This window comes from Ammodytes marinus (genome assembly GCF_949987685.1).
Source record: "Ammodytes marinus genome assembly, chromosome: 2".
Classification (NCBI taxonomy): domain Eukaryota; kingdom Metazoa; phylum Chordata; class Actinopteri; order Uranoscopiformes; family Ammodytidae; genus Ammodytes; species Ammodytes marinus.
The window spans coordinates 17901327-17919063 of NC_137231.1; the positions used below are offsets into that span (position 1 = coordinate 17901327).

The 17737-nt window shown below is 39.5% G+C and overlaps 1 protein-coding gene across 1 annotated transcript in view; it reads left to right on the forward strand.

Annotated features, from left to right (window-relative positions):
* Window positions 1-990: 990 nt before the first annotated feature.
* coro1ca (coronin, actin binding protein, 1Ca) overlaps window positions 991-17737 on the forward strand; it is a 38912-nt gene continuing 22165 nt past the window's right edge. Inside the window, exon 1 of the mRNA XM_080045148.1 lies at window positions 991-1114. The gene's annotated coding sequence lies outside the window, so the exon portion shown is untranslated. The remainder of the gene's footprint in view (window positions 1115-17737) is intronic.

A 17737-nucleotide genomic window follows, 5' to 3' on the forward strand; every position in this document is an offset into this window, starting at 1 on the left:
GAAGTAATCAGCATTGTTAGTGTAAAGATAATTTACCAATGAATTTAACTTTCCTGGTCCATGACCCATGAGAATTTGGGCTGCCAGATTCACCGCAAATAATTGCATCAACCCTGATCTCCCAGACTGAAGGAGGGTAAAGAATAAATACAGTAGATTGGATGATGGAACACAGCTGTTTTCTTCTGTCAAAAGCCTGCATCACTCTGGATTTGTGAAATAATGCCATCTTGTGGTGGGGATATACACTTGTGGTACATTGTGTTCTTGAAGTATATTTTTTATTATAAGAAAATTATCTGAAACCCCAATATCGTCTGAACATGTTATTTTGTTTCACCACCTACTGCAAAATGTTTGTGATAGATGTGACTTGGATAAAGGACTTACTTTCTCACATAGAACATGTCATCCATAGACACATTCTTATATTTTGCCATTCATAAATGTACCCCCAACTCACTCCCATTTGCACATACACATATAAACACACACACTCTGCCTACACAATTATTAGGCTACTTCCTCAACCCAACTTTTTTCAATATTATGTGCCCTTTTGGCTCATTATTTGCTATTAAGTAGGCCTACTGTCAGATGAGTGAGTAGGATGTACTTGTCGTCCCCATCCACGAAATAACTACATACATCCTTTTCATTGATCAAACATTGCATAATTTGTGTAAGTACAATTGAGTTTCTCTAAGTTATATAATTATAATAAATGGGAATATAATGATACATAGATGCTGAAATTATACATAAAAAAATATAATAGGAATATCACAATGATGTACATAAATAGAAGCATAATAACACGAATGTGTTTTTTTGTTAAACCTGAAAACTGGAGTAAAAAATGGGAGGCGTGAGTCATGCTCTAATAAATCGCTCTGTTTGGCTGTCAGAGCTGTCTGTCAAAGGCCGCTAAGCCACACAGGTATCGCCATGCCGCAACAGGGGGCGGGATTAGTGGTAGAGTGGGGAAAGAGCACAGAGCGAGCGGTGTCAGCACAGCAGCGGCTCCGGCAGAGGGAGGAATCAAGTGGGATACGCGTTGGGCTGTGTTATATCATTCGGCTTTTCTGGAATACTTTCAATTACCTCTCAGAAGGTAGGTCACAGATTACGTGGATTCGTGTAGAATTCTGCTGGTCGTTTTGTCACCCCCTGAATTGGTTGCAACGGTTGTTTGTCCACGTACAACCAGCCAGACAGGAAAGTGCACGCGCTAGCTCAAATGAATCGGGATAGTCAGTAAAATATTATTTTGTTAAGCTAGCACTAGCCTTCAACAGTGCTTTACTGAAAACGCCCAAAAGTTTCTGATCGATAACAAGAGAAATTGCCCATTTTACAGAAAGGGTTTTGTTCCTTTTGGTGTGGGGTGGGTTAATTCTCGACATGAAATGTGCTGTCGTACGTTGTTAAGCGGGGTGGGGTAGGAAACCATAGTGCGGCAGGAAAACTTATCTCAGAAACGATAGATCCACATACACGGAGGTGCAGGCAGCACAAACCGCGCCCTGGCCCTTTGCATCCTACACTCTTCAAACCGAACAATGGACGCCAAACAAATTCACACCTTCATGAATTAACTATTTCATTTTCAGAGACAATTTATTGTTTTTTCTTACATGTTACCCTTTGATAATGATGATCCAATATTCATCAAGATGCCAGCTTGAGATTTGACCCACTAACACACTGGTATGGAAGATATATGGGAAAGGGGGTCAGAGCACGGAAGCGGTTTCTGCCTCCCATCTGATCTTGCCACTTTAAATGTTACCTAAGTGCATAATCACCGTGTCCTCAATCAGCTTTTCTTGTTTGGCCACAACACGTGGAGAATTTATTTTTAAATAATGCAGAATATTTGCAGGCAATTACCTCATGTAGTCGATGGGCAGACATTGAAATACCGTTTTGCTGCACCCGAGTGTATGTCTGGGTGCACCATTATTATGTTTACAGCTGTTTTTAATTTTAGTGCCCTGACATCGAAACAGGGGTTTGATTTAATTATATTTAAGTCATTTCAAAGACACACTGTTGCCCTATTTATTAGTCTGATCTGCCTAAATATTTTATTCAAAGTTATCACGACTGGAACACATGTCAAATAGGGTTTGCATAAGTGGTGCTAGGAGTACAGATTATTTTAATTATTTATTGATCCCTCCATTATTTGTTTGGCCATCAGCCCATACACATTCAGTTGAATTAATACAAAACAGAGAAAAGATGCATAGCCCCACATTTTAAGTGTTTTAAATATGGCCGTTTTGGTTTATAAAATTACTGAAACAAAACGTTAAATAACTAAGCTAATCAATCTATTGATCAATTGTTTTAAGCCCTGGCAACGAGTATACATTTTTCTAAAGCCTCGCCCTTAAAATTGGACACCGTTCGAAGGTTTTAGGGGGATCAATATAGACTTAATGGTGCTACCTCTCCTCAGTTGGTATTCGTAAAAGATCTCTGCATTTTGACCATAGTGGCTGGGTCTTGACCCCAACCAGTCCTTTGTGTGATCCCTCTGTTGCTACACCACCACCTGCTCATTTGCTTGCTCATCATGACAATGGGGCAGATTGACCGTGGTTAGTTAGTGTGCCAAAAGGCAGCAGGATTTGCATATTTGGCCCCTGTCTTGAACTAGGTTACTTGGCCTCCGTGTGTACTCAACTTGTCAGTTGCAGGAGTTTCCCTTGACGAGACTTGCTGCGGGATGCAGAGCAGGTGAAGGCTGACAGAGCGACCCCAGGGTCATCAGTCAATAGTATTACAGCTGTCTTTGGGCTGGTTAACCATTCCAGACGCATCAACCTCTGCTGGATGTGCAGCAGTACAAGGTCTATAGAAGTGTATGTAGCTAGCCTGCCTTCCTATGGCTGGGCTGAGAGAGGAAGTGGGTCAGGAAGCAGAGGGAAACTAAGCATGACATGTAAGTTTTGGTTCCTTTCAACTGTTTTTTTTTAAAGCAACCTATTTAACATTAATTTTTGGATACCATGAAAACAGTTTCTATATGCAGCCTTTCTAGGACGTCGACATTAATTGATTAGTAGTTTGATATCCCTCCGGTCAAAAGTATCGTATTATATCAGTTGGCTCGAATAATCATGATCCTAGAAAATTAAGTATTTGCTGAAGAATAAGTTTGGCCTCAGCATCTCAGTTGGATTCAAACATGTCTGACATACCTCAGTTTGTGTCCAGTCTTGTCTTTGCAAGATGTTATCTCACTATCTACACTTTCGAGAGAACATTTCAGAATGACATGCCACAACTTGAAAATTCAGCAGATTTTTGAATTTGATTTACATTTTAGAGCTGGTGAGCTACCAATGTATTTTTTCTAAGCAATACACTTTTTTTGCGAGGACAGGTGGGAAGAAACATCTAATTAACAAACCATTTGCTTAGCATGTTGGTGTGTTTGATTTTTTTTTTGAACCAGTCTTGCAATGAATCGGATCACATGTCTAAATGTGTCCTGCTTATTGCTTACACAGTAGAAAACACTCGGCCCCTATATAAATATACTGATCATAATAGTCTCAGTTTATTGGATGTCTGGGCGTCTTTTGATTTACATATATGGTAAACTCTTTTTTTCTCTTGTATCTATGTTATGTTTTAAAGAAATAAGTTTGCTTGTTCTGCAAGGAATCTAAATAAAGTTCAGTTTCTCTCTTTCCTTTCTTGACAAACAACCCCATATTGTCAACCTTTTGTAGCTTAGCATTCACAGCTGATTCACACACAGTCTTATACTATTTTGTCAATGCTTGGTCTTTCCCACCACAGCTGACAACATCTGTTGAAATGGAGCAGTGGTTCATGCATTGCTCATTGGGGGAGGGGGAAGAAGCTGACCAGGAAGAGGAAGGGACATGCTTTGTACCCTCTGGATGTAATATTAGAAGTTAAGATTTTAATTGAGCAAAAGGTTGCAGGTTGTGTTGTTATGTTGTTCACATAAAAAGAGAGGTCCAAGTGACAACCTAGCCCCCGATTATACTTTAAATTTTGTGTTGCTGTAGGTACAATAGTTAACCCTACAAACCCTCATCAGAACTAGAGCTTTTCCTGTTGTAACTATGTAGGATTTAAAGACAATCTTGACTTTTAAATAGGATAAGAAGTTTAGGAGTTAGTCTTAAGTCTCACAGAACATAAATTGATAGATTTGCTGGAATACATCTTAAGGCCCCGTGTCCATTAGCGTTTTTCGGGCGTTAAACGCTGGCTGTGCGCTCAGGAGTGTGTCCACTGAGCGTGTTTTTTGGACTTTCTTTTCAGGCATTTTATGCGTTGGGGGAGAGAGAACGATGTGAGTAGGGGATAAAAAAATCTGATCGTCATCTTGTGCACTGCCACTGTCAGGCCTATGATAAACACTGGTTTCACTGTTTAGGCTCGTTACATTTTAATGAGTAGTCTTGTCAAACGGAGAATACTTTCCACCATCCTCAGTTTGGATGAGGAGTTATCGTGGCTCCTGCAAACAAACACGGAGCAAGTAGTAGTCTTATGTGTGCGCATGAAACGATCTGTAGGAGAAAAAAATTACAGCGAATCAAGTGTCTGCTTAATTGCTCCCACACATAGGCTTTCCTCTCTCTGTTTTGGACCTTTTTAAGTCAATTATTTCGTACAGTTTCTGGTAAACAGAGTCGGAAAGAAGCAGTTTCTCTTACGTCTTCTTGGTTGCCAAGGCGACGAGTCCCGACGATCTACTATCTGATTGGCTCGTTGATAAAAAACGCCGGCAACGCTCCCGACGCTTTTCTGAAAAGGTGAGCTTTTTTCAACTGGAAGCACTCGAAGCGACCGCACAAAAAGGGCAAAAACGCTTGAAAAAAAAAGTGGGCGCTGTGCCTTTTCTCCGGGCGGCGGCCACTTCTCATTGGGAATCAATTGGGGAAAAAAGGAGCTTGCAGTCGGAAAAAGGCGGTAGGTGGACATGAGGCTCGATCAGCATTACACCAAACATACAGATGTTTCCTATGTCTGTATCTAAGGAGTCTGTTTTTCCTGTTTTGGAATAAGGAAGTTGGCAGAGCCTCATCCGTAGACATTAACAGATGAAAATATTTCAACACCATAACTCACTCCCACTACATGCTACTGATACACACACACTTTATATTCCAGTTTGAGGAACTTTATTTGAGCTAGTGGTAATCGGTTCTGTCTATAAGTTACACTCAGTTGGACTTTAAGCCACATTGCTCTTGTGCCTGCAAATCTCATTTCCTCCACAAAGTATACAAGAATACAATAGCATTCCTTAAAGCTACGGTGCGTAATGTATTGTGTTCCAATTGTATTTAAATTGAGCAGAGCAAAGACTGCATGGTCACTTGTGGTTGGAGAGGTGAAAAAACAGCACCTTATCTCATTGTTGCAAAAAGCAGTGGAATGCAGTTGGAATCTGATTACAATGGTGGTCCGTGGCCTTGGTTACAGGAAGGGGATTTAGGTGGCGTCTCATGCGGTCTTGGTGACAAAAGGCAAAAGGCAACCAGTGTATGGGGTGCACTGAGGCGACATCGTGTGTGTGTGTGTGTGTGTGTGTAGTGGTTGCGGGGATGGCATGGCTAGCACAATGTGGGAAAAAAAGTGTGTGAGCATTAATGACTGTATAGTCTCCAAAGTTACGATATGAAACTTTCTTACAATAAATTACCAATTTGTAGAATGTCATACATTCATCACATACTAACCCCCCCCCCCCCCCCCCCCGTATTGTTAATATGTGTGTGTATATGCATGGCAAGCATTGACCTGGGGCCTATTGCATAAAAGTGGAATTAAGATATCCAGGATGATTGATAAGGCCAGCCTTGACAAAGTTTAGCCTGGGCACTTTGGATTAGTCAATTGCATAAACGCCAATCCAGGATGTAAAGGGGCCGCTTTGTGTCAAGCCAGGTGTAAGTCATTCTGTTAAGTGCCAGCCCACAGCTTTCAGAAGTAGACCCAGAGATCGAACACAGATTTACTGATGTAAAAATGTAAAAGACGGCCCATTTTCCCACAATGCCTTGCTAGTTTAAACCGTAAATCAGGGGGCAGTTCATTTTATACAGGGGATGTCATCTCTGCCAATTAATCTTGATGTCCCTGCATTGTTTTATGATAAAATAGTTGACAGTGAGCAGTCTGCAGGTGCATTTAAAAAATAGAATATCATGGAAAGTCCATTCAAAAAGTTAAACTTTCATTACACAAAGTGAAATATGTCAGGCCTTCTTTTTGGATGATTGATTGATCATGGAATAAAAAATCCAGTAGCCTATCTCAAAATATTAGAATATTGCATACAACCAATCAGAAATGTCGACCTTCTGAAAAGTATGTTTATTCTAGATTAATTTCACTTAATGTGTAATGAATCTAGAACATATTTAAGTTTCACTTTTTGAATTAAATTACAGAAAAAAGGAAACTTTCATTGATATTTAATTTTGTTTTAGATGCACCTCGATATAGTTATAAGTACAAAGTGAATTTATTTGACTCACATTTGCAACGTCATCTACCATCGATAATCAATTGTATAAATATAGCCCGCAATATGAACAGACTATTACATAAATTATTATAATTTATATCATTTCATCTTAATGTAATTATAATTAAGTTAATTATAAATGGTTCAGGTTAAATAATAAAAAAGAAGAACTATTTAACTAAATGACAATGCAGTCTTTTATATGGTACTTTAAAACAGGTTATTGAAACTTAAGCATTACACAGAAGATCATGGAATAACTGTTAAACACCTTCAGATCGGAGTGACAGCTGACTGAGCCAGTCAGGCAACAGAATAAGTTTATCCTTTACGTTTAGCCTGGTCAGGACCAGGCTAAACGTAAAGGATAAATCTCCAGGGTAACTTATGTCCCTCCGCTTTTATGCAACCAGATCATGGCTAACGCAAGCCAGGATAACCGAAAAATCCTAGGTTAATCCCTTATCCTAGTTTTATGCAATAGGCCCCTGGACTAAGGCTTCCAAGATGACGCTAGCAGCCACATGGCAGGGAATCTGCAATAACAACAATGATAAGTATATATAAAAAATAAAGGAATTGCCAAAACTAAACATGTGCCAGATTAGACCTGTAACAAATCAGGGTTGAGCCTAGTTTTATTTGCTCATTGCATTGTGTATACTGTATGCTGAGGGCTTAACGCATATCGGGGACCTTAGCTTTAGAATATGTGCCATTTTCAAGATTATTATATGTGAAGATGAGACAAATGTTACAAATGTGATTAGCTTTGCAGATTAACAGATATCCTGCTTTGCAATCAAAGTATGTATTGTTTTAGGGTTATTGCGAATGCAACAGCCACAAAATGTGTACATTTTGACTGGTGAGTATTAATCAATTTGTCAAATGGCTGCTCTGTAAAATCAGTGGTTTTTGACAATTAACCAAAAAAATAACTACCTACGAGGAACTTTTAAATATTTCTGAAATACTCTAACTTTTCTTTTGATTTTCCTCTTTTTTCCCCCCTAATTTTTATCGTGAAGAACCGATATTTAAGAGAGCATGTTTTAAAGCTGGGGTATGTATATGATTCGGGAGAAAATAGCAGTTGAGAGAATCCTAATACCTCAACCGCTCTACTTTTTTTTGTTTCTTTTCAACTAGTGTCTTTCCCGGTCTTTCCTCGTATGCTTGCTGTCTTAGCGGTTTAAGCAGTTGTTGTTAAATGGGAAATAGGACATTTAGAGGCCGTTGATTGTAGACATTGCTGTTTGTCGGCTACCGTAGTGCCAAACACTGACGCAACAACGTTGGTGCCAAAGTGAATGGAAAGTCCCATCAGCCAAAAAGAACGGAGAATCCGAGCCTTGCTCTGATTGGTCGAAGTTTACATGAGCGGCACACAGAGGCAGGGGAGAGCAGAGTGATGAGTAGATATTCTCACACCACTTCATCTACATAGCTGAATGACATTTTTGCCAAATATTACAGTGAAAAAGTTACCCACCCCTAGCCTGGAAATCCAGACCCTGATATCTTGAACGATAGAGGGTCTGGCCACGATCATTAGTAATTTCCAACTACTTTCCTACTCGTGCATTTCAAATGCCACTGCACGCAGTTGGATAGCACTACAACCAATCAGAGCAATGCACAAGGCGACGTGAGCCCCTTTCGTTTAGCGAACAGCTGTTAAACTGTTAAATTAAACGTTTGCCGTTGTCGGTCGGCAAAATAGAACATTCCACTTACTTGCTAATGAAAGATTTGAGTGCCGTCTTCCAAATCGTTAAGGGTCGAGGCCAAAGCAGTCTCAAACTCACACAACATATCCGCAGCCATATTTGATGTTTACTATAACGGCTTCGACGTCGCATGCACGTCACTGTCGTCATCCGGTTACGTCCTCCCCAGAGCACCATATAAAGGGCTCTGGCGCGCCCATATTAGATAGAACCAATTGAAACCACCAGCCAGATTTCTGGCTTTCTTGATAAAGCTTCAACGGAGCGTGTCCAGACCAACACGCGCAGCAAATTTAATTTGCCAGCGCCTAGTGGCAGGTCTGGGAATGCCAGGCTAACCCACCCCAGCTTTAATGATCAAATCTTTTGGAATAGTAATGTAAATCGTTTTCCAAATTAGCTGACTGTTTAGGCTTTGTTAAAATTTTCCTCTAATTCTGCTGCTCCTCGCTGTCCCACATATGCTCATCCTGATTTTTTTCTGGGATTTTCACGTTATGTCATATTTCAGTCATCAAGTGCACCATGAAACACAAAACACCATGGGCAGTTCTGTACCCCAACAACAAGTTATTAAGGCCGTCTATATAGGTTGTAATGACAAACATGGTTCAATCTTGTTCTGTGTTGCAGATAGTCCATAAAAAATATAATCTTGGGGATTCACAGAGCCGTACAAGGCTTTGTGAATCCCTGTGAGGCTGGTTATCTGCTGCAACGGGATCTTAATGTACACACTTTAGTTAATCTTATTATTGTAATAGTTGTATTGTCTATGAGCTCTTTTAATGAGAAACCAGTCAGAGTTACAAATAGCTGTTGACGGAATCGGGTGGCCCCAGGTTGTTATCGAAATGTGTGAACCTAACTCAATGTGGCAGGGATGGGCAGTGTTCAATGTCTCCTGTCCTGAGGATTTGCCACAATCTTGCATGTTCCTGCACATACCCCATACTCTATACACAGCTGCATTTTAAAGTATGCATGCCCCACTTGTAAGAACCTCCAATGACTGAGTAACACAAGTAAAAGGAGACATTTTAAATTTCCTGAACAATGATATTCACCCCCCCCCCCCCCCCCCCCCCACCTCCAGGGCTTTATTGATCCACGTGTTCAGTTACTTAGATGTTTCCTGGTGGATCGAGTGACAAAAAATAGCTTGTCCTTCCAGTAATAGGACATTTAATAGGAACACAGACCAAACAAGAGCCTTCGCTAAGCCTATGTCAACAAAACTATTTCCTCTTGGTTTAAAGGAAGGCAGCAGTCACTACTGTGAGGTAGAGATGAGAGTAAAGATGCAATGACCCACTTTTTTCTGTTCCGATCCAATTCTGATATCTGGGTTTTGGATACCAATACTGTCCGATATCATAATTAGTTTTGGTTTGTGGTGATATTATGTGAAATCAAATGTTATAAGAGCCCAAATGGATTCAATACTGAAGCAGACCAGAACTTCCTGTGTTCCTTTAGTACTTAGTACCTTCATACTACTGACACCACCATTTATATAAGAAGTCTTAAAGAATAACCAGTGACGGTAAGGATAGCCTATAGACCCACATTTCCTAAACAGAATCGTCAGACGTAAATGGTGTTGAAGGATGCTAGAAACTGTCACACTGGTCCCATTTCCTGTCGGTCATTTCCTCAGGCTGTGTGGTCCTCCTTCTGTCTGTGCACATCAGGGTCAGCTCTGCCTACTCGGGAGGCAATAAGGTACATGGTTATTCTTTCATCTGATTTACCCAACAGATAAACTGAGTTCTTTTTACTGAATCAGTGAGCTGTTAATCTCAGGAGAGTGTCTGTGAAGAGCATAGCATTCCCTCAAGGTGTCTCTATCTCTGGTTTTTGTATGACTGGTGCCAACGTTCTACTGCCTCAACACAGCCCCTGCTGACATTTTTATACATGCAAAAGGTCAGCTGTGATCCTTATGCTTTGAATATGGGATGGGTCATGAAATCTTAATATTTTATAATTGATTTAATGGATTCAGTCTCGAGTCTTTAGTTTAGCTGCTACAGTTTTGCAGTCATTGTGTTTAATGATTGTTTTTTGACAGATCATTATGAAAGGAATTTTAGAACGGATCACTGCTCCAGTAGTTGTTGTTAGATGTCCATGTGTGGAGAATGACTGTGCTGACTATTAGTTCCTCGGCTTTCTGTGGTAGTCCAACAGGAACGTGGCTGTTTTGGATAAGGTCTATTGCTAGTTTTGAACAGTAAATCTTCCCTTGTTCTGGTTCACTGCTCTTTAAATTGTACTAACAAATACATCTGAGCGCTCTTCAACCACCTAGCACCTAAGATGATTTAGTATAGTATAAAGGTCCCAGGTTTCAAAACTAAGGGTTTTCTCATTTGTGTTGCCTCAAAATTTTGGGAATGGGTATAGTCTTGAACTGTATAGTTGAAGATGAAATGTACAGAGGACGCTCATCGCTCATTAGCTTATCACAAATACTGGTAGTCATTGGAAAGTATCAATCTGCCTCCACAGACAGTCAGATAATAAGTTTACAACATCACTAAACTTTCCTGTGTGCGTGTTGAAACTTGATTATTTACCACGTAAGGTTTCGTTCTATATTTAATGCACTTTGTCCTTTTTAGTATCAAATACATACCGCAAGGAAACCGCGCAGTGCGCACGTATGTGTAAACTACCACGGATGTGCTTGTCAGTAGGTCTACAAAACAAAACATCTATGTTTACGAGTAGAAGTGCGACATAAAGATAAAGTGCTAAAAATATCGATCCCTGCGCAACCATTCTGAGCATCCAGTGACCAAGAAATGGTTATCTCTTCCTGAAAAGGATGGTTGGTTAGGATACACCTTAACCAAACAATAAGGCCTACTCAACGAGACCTAGTGTTGCTTTGTAAGCTGCAGCCCCACCCATTCTGCTGTGACCTACACTGATATAAGCCCAACCCTCTCCACTAAGGTTTCATATCAAGTTCCTGCAATCAGGTTTATCTAAAGGGACTTTTACATGTTGTACTATTTTTTTTTAATACTTTCAACCTTTGTTTAAACTGTAACACCCTGATATAAAAAAAATCTTTCAATCATGAATGGTTGGGACTTGGTTTTCGCAACAGTGATATTAAACATTTCCTTGTGTTCGTAGAGCTAAAAGGATAGTGTGACTGGGGATCTTTGTGCAGGCCTAGACAAACCTCAAGAATGCAGTGATTGTTTTGTCAAGGCTAGTCACACTATTGTGGTGATAAAACACATTTTATAAAGCTTTCCCCAATAAACAATGTACCATTCTGTTGCAAATAAACGGAGCCAAGAGCCAATTTTTGGTCGTAGTCTACATACAAGATTTTATTATTTATTTATTTTTTATTTAACTTTTATTTATCCTCGAGAGACCAATTGAGGGGTGACCCTCATTTACAATGATGTCGAGTTCAAAGCAAATTCAAAGGAAAAACAATACATACACAATATTCAATGCAAAAACATCAAATACACAACAACAGGTGAAGAGAAAAAAAACCAATTGAAACATTTACACAGTGGTGAAGAGTGGCAGCAATTAAAATTAAATGGGTGAAAGTACAATATAGTCTAATTAAAACAGTTACAGGCAGAGTTTGGCAGATTTAAGATAGTTTGTTTAAATTGGTTAAAAGATATGAAGGTATTTAGTTTAATTTGCTGCTGTAAGTTGTTCCAGGAGTCGGGGGCACTGAAGCTAAAAGCTGTCTTTCCCAGCTCAGACCGGGCTTGTGGGACATAAAGCATAAGCATGTCAGTGGAGCGGGTCTGATAAAGTTTTTTATTAATTTTTTTTTTTAATTATGTGAACATTAAAGGTGAGTTTATCAACTATACAGATGCCGAGATATTTATATACAGTGACTCTTTCAATTAAAAATAAATGTTTTGTAAATATATTGAAATCATTACAATTTGTAGTTCTTGCTCTGGAGAAACACATATATTTAGTTTTGTCTGTATTAAGAACAAGCCTGAGGTCCACTAGACAGTCCTGCAGGGTTTTAAAAGAGCTCTGTAGGCACTGAATAGATTGGTGTACCGAATCAGAAATGCAATACAGTACTGTGTTGTCAGCGAGCATACAGATGGGCGTGACAGTTTTTTAGCGATAAAACAATGTTATTGATATTAATTGTGAAAAGAACTGGACCAAAGATTGAGCCCTGTGGGACACCATTTATAACTGTTAACTCAGATTGGTAGCTACTAGCTAACCAGTTTAACTGATTGCTGTCTATCAGACAGATAATCCCTAAACCAGCTACATGCAGAATGATGATGCAGAATGAGAACCAATGTCATGTAACCTCTGTAAGAGCAAATGGTGGTCAACAGTGTCAAAGGCCTTTTGAAAGATCAATAAAAAGTGTTGCACGGTGCTTTTTCTTGTCTAGTGCTGTAACAATGTCGTGATGTGAGAAAAATAGAACATATACCTTGTTTTAAAGCAAAGAGTTTTATTCTATCGCAAGAGCCACTCCGGAGCGATCACTGATGACAACATATGCAACAGTATTTTGTCAAGTGATGGCGGTTTCTGTGAAATCTAGTTTGTTTAATCAGATGTATAGTCAGGCTGGCTGGTAGATCATCAGGGGCTACTTTTCCCTTACAGTTGTTTTCAACCAAGGTGACAGCGGAGACAGTGCTGTGGCCTGCCCTGAAACCAGATTGGAACAGGCTCAAAATGGAAGATAGAAATGTTTTTAACTGATTATTAATAAGTGATTCCAGGATTTTTGCCAGGCATGGGAGTTTGGAAATTGGCCTGTAGTAATTAAGATTATTTTTGTCATCACCTTAAAGGGATTACGTGATCTTTTGAAGGGAGCTTGATTGAAAATGGGTCCTAATTGTCCTTCTCCATGTACTCCTTTGGGTTGATGGCGAGGAGCACATCTACAATACTTGTAGGAGGGTCAAGGGTGAACAGAGGAGTTTGAGAGACAGGCAGTATGTTGTTATTATTATCATTATTATTTTATCAGTTTTAGAATGCATACATCCTCCATTCTGAAAGAGTTGTCCAGCAGATACAAAATGCGTATTTAAAGCTAAACCAATCTCTTTTTGATCCTTTAAGGCATTTGCACTCCGGGCGCGACATGAATAAACGGCACAAATTGCTTCGCGAAATTGCAGCTGATGAAGCTCGTATTGACTCTGTATACGTTCTGTAATTATTAATAAAGCGTGAATTAATCGCACAAATAAAACGCGCCTGGTGTGCAAAGGCCTTTTGAGAGTGATCATTTATTTTGATCTGAATGGGAACTGTGCTAGAATTATTTGTATTATAGTTCACAGCCTTCCAAAATAGTGCAGGGTTTGAATAGCAGTTGGAGATTAATTCAAGGTAATGACCTTTTTAAATGATTAGATCAGCCTTAACTATACTACATATGTCACCTTTGGATTTTACCACTATGAAAATCAAATTACATATTTTGCCAAGTAATTTCAGGTGATACATTGGCCATGCAGTCATAGCCATGCTTCGTTTTACATAAGTAATCCTTATCCTTCACCAGGTTCAGTAGATGGAAGGCAGCAAGTCAGTGCTCAGTAACACATCTAAACCTCTTCCTGTAGTTTGCAGATTGGTCTGGCTTCCAGTTGATCAGCGCAGTCCATTGTCAATGGTGAAAGAGAATTCGGAGCTAATTACATTTGTCTGTTTTTGCAAAGCAATGAGTAATTCCAAATGTTGAGATACAACCACCACTACCACGTTTAACTGTAGTTTGCTTTTCGACATAGGTAACCCTTTGAGACATTAGTTTTGTACATTTTACTTGTGTTTCTCTGCTTGTTGGGTATTCCCCTGTTGCTAGGCATCATGTCTGGGTTACTAAACATGGAAAGAGATTGCTGCCAACTAAACACCCATGCAATAGCCAGTGGCATAAAGGAATGTTTTGCTCATTTCTTTTTTTAACATTTGACAGAACTATGTCTCTTGCTTGCTGATTTTAAGTTTAAATTACTGTTGACCTCACCTGTTGTAGACGACACTAAGGAGGATAACACCCAGCATGAAGGGTTCATGCCTCCTAGAGAGCAGTCATGAGACATTTTCATTGATGCAGACTGCCAGGACAACATATGGTTCCATTAGACAAGCCGTAGGGACTAGCTTTTAATGACAATTTACACAGTCCAACAATTAGCCTGTCAAACACTCTACAGTCATTTAGTTTATATGCCGATTTCAACTTTCCTCCAATCCCATCACATGTTTTCCCCAACTATGTCATTCTGAAGGGTTTATATTTGCTTAATTGAATCATCACTACCCAGTATTTTCAGACCAAGCATGCTTTTTTTTAACAATTTAGGATAAGTGTCCAATGGATTTTGTTTTTAAGTCCCAGATTGGAACTAAAACAATTTCAGCAGAATAGGGAAAATCTTATAGGGTCAACAGCGCACTGAAAGCGACGAGAAGCCAGTTTCATATTGTTCCGTCAGTCTAACAAGGCTACGTGGCAAGCTGGCTTAATGCCCAATCTGTTCTGTCTTAATTACTCTACTAGAGTTATTTATTTGCCAGGAGAATCTTTAGATAATTCAAACAGAAGACTACACCACTGCATCAGTGAACACAAAAGCTCACCAGCATGAGCGCATTGTCTCCCTGAAGCCAGACTTACCATCAAGTCTATTGGTCTTATACATCATGATGCACACAGTTCTTAATTTAGGATTGCAGGTTAACTGCATTCTGTATTTCAATAGGATAAGAATAATAATCTTTTCAACATAGTTTAGAGAATTTTCTGAAACTTTTCTGTAAAGATCTAACACGTAATGATCATTAACTGCTTAATCTAATTAGAATGAAATGTATATTTTAGCGTGCCTGCAGTGGATGAAAGACAGTTGTTTATGAATGATGTGTTACAGAAAAGTCAGGCTGTTGGGACACGCCCACATCCTTACAGGAAGAACTTCCTGCATGTGTTGTGATCCTTGTCCTGTCGGAAACAAGCCATACAAGTGTTTCTCGCTCACTTATTTTTTCACTCTTTTACACACATGCGCACACACACAATTGAAAACCACCTCCAAAACATGTCCCACATCCTGTGTGCTGTGATTTTTATCATGTTGGTGATTCAGGCTGGCAAACTGTTACCATGTGCTGTGTCAAAAAATTTGAAAGATTTGAGGAGTTTCACAAAACCATCAATGAGCATTTTAGAGCTTTTGTCTTACTTTAGGCGTTAGGTCGGATTGGACTTGGGTTTTGGCCGTTTATCTTAAACTGGCCAGCTTTCCATTATCTTTGGAAATGGTCTGTTATTGTTAGCACAGCACTGGGTCTTGAATGGGCTTGTTTTCCAAAGCGCTCTCGTCTGCCGGCAGACTCTTGTCTTTGTGTAGTTTTTTAGCTGAAGCAGCTACAAAGTCTGCTTTTGTTTTGGATTGGGTATGTCCTATTTTTTGCCACATATACACCATGGTAGTATTTCAGCTGTCCTAATATTTGGCTAACAAAAGCAAAGAAAAACAAGGCAGGGAAAAATACATGTCCTACAAGTCCTATGAAATATCATCAAGCATGTTTTTTTTAAATATAACATTAATGAGCTATACCATGGTTTTACCTGAACATTTCAAACACATTTTTTCTATAAAAGTTAGTCTTCGCAGTTTTGAAAGGTTTGCTTCCCCCGGCTATTCACTGAGGTGTATTGCTGCTTTTAGTTTTGTTATCTAAGGATGTTTAGCTTTCTGTGTGATCACAGGAGTCAGGAGAACTCCGAGACTAGATCAAATTGATTGTCAGGGGGACTGGCCTGACTTTCTACACATAATTTCCCTTAATCTTTCTGTCGGATAAGGCCGTATCAGAGTAACATTATCGATCCTGCCCTTTCCAAAGTACAATAAATTCATATTTGCAAGATAAAACCTGTTGGCACTAGGGGACGACGAAACGATTAACCCATTTTACTTATTACTAGTGCTGTCAAATGATTAAGATATTTAATCGCATTAATGTCATAGTTAACTCGCGATTAATCGCACATTTTTATCTATTCTAGCCTAAATGTCCCTTGATTTCTTTTTGTCCCATTATTTTTTCTCATTGTAATGCTCTTTTCACACCCATTCTCTACACCCTTGTAATTCAGTGTATTTCCCCCCACCCCTAGAACAGCATACACAAACATAATTGGAACTTCCCTTTTTATTTAAAAACCAAACCATAAAACAACATAGGCTATAGCCTATATAAAACAAATTAGTATTAAGGTGGTTGCTGCCTAAATGTTTTGGGAGTTGTTCATCCACGACCTATTTCAGACTGTTTGTGGAGTGGACACATCATACACTTGTCTGTGCTGGTCAGAGCCGGCCCAAGCCTTCATGGTGCCCTAAGCGAAATATGATTAGGGGGCCCCTCTCCAATGTTAGCGCTGCTGAAACTATAGATCTTTGTCACATCATTCACACAGCCAGTGATTTTTTTTAACCTTTTTAAAGTGAAATGCATGAATCTGGTGCACTTTGAGAGGAAAATTAAGAGGCTAAATCTGAGAAATTGTGTGAACAAATAATTTGGAGACACTGGGTCAGATGAATTAGAAGCTATTGAAGAGAAGGACACATGGATTTTCCATAAAAATATAAAATAAAATATTATGAAGGGTCCTCTGGGTTGGGCTTGGAGCTCTTTTTCTTTTACGGGACATATTTCTCTGTAATATAATGAATGCATTTAAATGCAGTGAGAGGAACGAAGCAGAAGAACTCTGTTGTCCAGCTACTGTATCTTTTTTTCCACAGACGAGGCTGAAATAGGCTATAGTCTAAACACAGTGCATGGGCAACTGAGGGCAGCCCCATTTCCAATAGTTTTTAAATAAACTCAATACACACTGTGCATGGATGTGAACGTGACATGATCAGATAATTTCGGATTACCTCCCAGATGAACTGATTACATTTTTAGGCTGTTAATTATCTAGACCAAAACATTTTATTCCTTTCTTTGTATGATAACTTACATTTGCATAATATGATGTCAATATCAAACACACTAACTAAAAAAACAAAAAAATCTGGAGGGGGCCCCCCAGGCGGTCGGGGGCCCTAAGCGACCGCTTAGTTCGCTTATGCCTCGGGTCGGCTCTGGTGCTGGTGGTTGGTTGGTATGCCGCTGCTGCAGCCGAGGCTTAAATCACCCTTGATAGCGAAAATTGAAGTGAAAATGAATGACTGGCGGCTGCCACTAACGTTCATGCAGGTAGCAGGGTTATAAGTAGGACTTTTGCAAATGAAAAGCTTTCTTTTCTGTTCTTTTTCCGCGTAGTCCCCAAGTCACACACGGAAGACTAGTGAAGGTCGCGCAGCTGAGCTAGGAAGTGCTAGGTTCCGGTTTCTGCTTCAAAATAAAAGTAAAAATGTACTTGATGTTTAGCTGTTTTGCC